This window comes from Lolium perenne, chromosome 2 (assembly GCF_019359855.2).
Source record: "Lolium perenne isolate Kyuss_39 chromosome 2, Kyuss_2.0, whole genome shotgun sequence".
Classification (NCBI taxonomy): domain Eukaryota; kingdom Viridiplantae; phylum Streptophyta; class Magnoliopsida; order Poales; family Poaceae; genus Lolium; species Lolium perenne.
The window spans coordinates 120,687,372-120,690,343 of record NC_067245.2 but is presented as its reverse complement, the minus strand read 5'-3'; the positions used below and the strand labels follow the sequence as shown (position 1 = coordinate 120,690,343).

Below are 2,972 nucleotides of genomic sequence, written 5' to 3'. Positions count from 1 at the left end.
TTATTATATACTTTATATAATAATAATGCAGATGAATCGGCAATGGATGTACGGTAACCGACTCTCCGGCGAGTTCACTACGGGTTTGAAAGATTTCCTCGTAGTGGCTAATGCGAACAAGCAGGGGGGTTGTGTTATCTGTCCATGTGTTGGCTGTAAGAATCAGAAGGGTTACTCTTCCTCAAGAGAAATTCACCTGCACCTGCTTCGGCTTGGTTTCATGCCAAGCTATAATTGTTGGACCAAGTATGGAGAAAGAGGGATTATTATGGAAGAAGATGAAGAAGGGGATGATATCATCGATGACAACTATCCTGATCATTTCGGTGATACTTTCATGGACGATGCTGAAGGTGGGGAAGGTGAAGGGGAAGGTGAAGAAGAGGCACGTGATGAGCCCGCTGATGATCTTGGTCGGACCATTGCTGATGCACGGAGAGGCTGCAAAACTTAAAAGGAGAGGAAGAATTTGGATTGCATGTTAGAGGATCACAAAAAGTCGCTGTACCCCGGATGCGATAATGATCTAAAAAAGCTGGGCTGCACACTGGATTTGCTGAAATGGAAGTGATAAGGGCTAAGCCCAAGGATGTGCCCGATCTTGTCGGATTTGGGTGGAATTCGTGGGGGAGGTGGATGAACGCGATGAACACGAAGAACGCGAAGGGGAATCGTGGGGATACAACACACACACGCACACAAATCGGTTTTCCCTCGTTGGTCCGAACCACCAACTCGATAGAGGTTGCAGGAAAAGACCTTCCGGTAGAAGTCCCGCAAAGAGATCGACAAATCGAAGTGTGACGCCCCCAAACCGGTATCCTGAGGATTCCAGCGATCCCGCCGAAATCCGCACGATATCGATTCAGAGACGCCCTCCGACACGACGTGCGCGACGAATCACACACGTGATGCCAGAGGAATTAACACGAGCGGTAACATTACAACAGGATTACAATAGAGCCCACAAGATACATATATTACAACAACGACTCCAACGAGTCAAGATACAAATATACAATACAAAGATCCAAATCATACAGAAGATCGAATACGTCCGAGTACGGACAAGATACAAATTGGACTAAGAGTCCTGAAGATAACCAGTGGCGTCCATAACCCTGCCCAGGCCAAGCCGGAAGGGTAACCTTGCTAACGTCGTCTTCTTCGAACATATCTTCATACCTGCCCGGTTATATCCCGTAGAAGCAGCAATAAGTACGGGTTCGTACTTAACAAGACTTCAAGACGTATAAGCATTCATCAACCAGTCGTCCTTTGTACTTGAGGCACGCAGGGAACTTAGAGGACGCAAGAGAATCGTCAGAGGCAATATGGTGGGGTTAAGCGGCAGCACGCAAGCACTAAAAACCTATAGAGACACTCTACAACATTCGTCTATTCAGAGAAGATAAGAGAACACATAAGGTAACAAATATAATACTACACAAACATAACCCAGCCGATTACACATATCCCCTCCAACAATTGCGAAGAGGCAATGTAAAAGGCACTCAACGGTGGAAGTTTTATTGGGTAACGGTTGTAGTAAGGCTATATTACTACGCAAGTTATTATCAGATTATTAGCAACAAGATAACGGTGTAAGTTGTTCTATGATCAAGCTATACAATTCCAAGTCGTCCATAACCGCGGACACGGCTTATCGATAAGATGTACACCCTGCAGGGGTTGCCCAAATGTAACCATACGCATGCTCGACCCACTTACGACAGGTGGATGTCTCACAACAAGACCGTTCCCAGTTCAACAAGAAAGTCTAGGGGGGCCAACCGACTAAGCTACCCGTAACGAAGTCCGGCCGTACTCCGAAGCGGACTCAGGGTTTGCGTTAACAGCTAGGCGTGCAAACCACACGCTTCGCTAAACGTTCCGCGGGGTACAGTATAGAAATAAACACCTGAAGGCAACATGAAGTAAACACCCGAAGGCAACAGTATATAAACATGCATGCGCCAAATAAAACCAAGGTTGTGGCCCCCTTTTCAACTGACTTGAGAAAAGGTAATGGGTGAGGGGGGGTCCCAATAATCGTCCCCACGCATGGGTAGAGCGCTCAATCTTGGAACAGATAACAAGAACTCGGGTCCTAGGGGACATTAGCGAGTCAAAGTTCCGATGCTTTCGCAAAGGGGCTCACAGATGCCTCTGCTTACAATTTTAGTTGTTAACATTAAATAAAGCATGTGTATCTCCAACAACTGATATAGCATGTGACAACCTCCCAACAACCCAACATATCCCGATAAGATAACAACAACGGTAACGAGGTAAAACCGCACTAGCATGCACTACGACTCGCAAGGCAGACCCGATAACCAAACAATAGCTGTAGGTGGTTGGTGGAGTCAATATAGGCTGCTTGAGGTAACAAGTGGAAGGGACACGTGACAAGAACACAACTTAAGGATAGCATGAGGGAGAAGGCAAAATAAAATAGGTGAGCGACTTCTGCAGGGGCAGAAGTATAGGGGAAATGCTTGCCTGTTAAAGCTTGCCGAGGAACATCCGGAGAACTTGTCGTATCTCACCACACCACTTTGCGATCCTATCCGGGAAGAAGCAAATGCTGGACAAACAAAGTATGCAAGTCTTACTACTACGGATAAAGAAGATCCAGCATGATCAAGATGATATGCATGGCATGCATGACATGGCAAACATGATGCGGCGATGCAACTTATATCCAATTTAAACGGAATCGGAATTCCGACAAACAATTATTAAGTTCGAGTTGTTTATCTACCCCGCAAATTAAATTAGGATTAGCATGGCAAGACAAGGCATAGATGAGCTACGCAAAATTAAATGGAACCGGGATAAGATAACAATCCCGCACAATTCCATATTTAATTATTAGGTGAATTTATATTTTACCCGAACCCACAAGGTATGCGGTGCGATGCAGCACATAATGATATGGTAAATGCAACAAGATATATAACATATTT

The 2,972-nt window shown here is 45.4% G+C and overlaps 1 long non-coding RNA gene across 1 annotated transcript; it reads right to left on the bottom strand.

Moving 5' to 3' along the window:
• Positions 1–936: 936 nt before the first annotated feature.
• On the bottom strand, positions 937–2,662 carry LOC139836053 (uncharacterized). The gene is made up of 2 exons (XR_011751883.1): positions 2,506–2,662; positions 937–1,185 (listed from the first exon to the last, which is right to left on the bottom strand). It is a non-coding gene; the product is annotated as an uncharacterized lncRNA (long non-coding RNA).
• Positions 2,663–2,972: the final 310 nt, after the last annotated feature.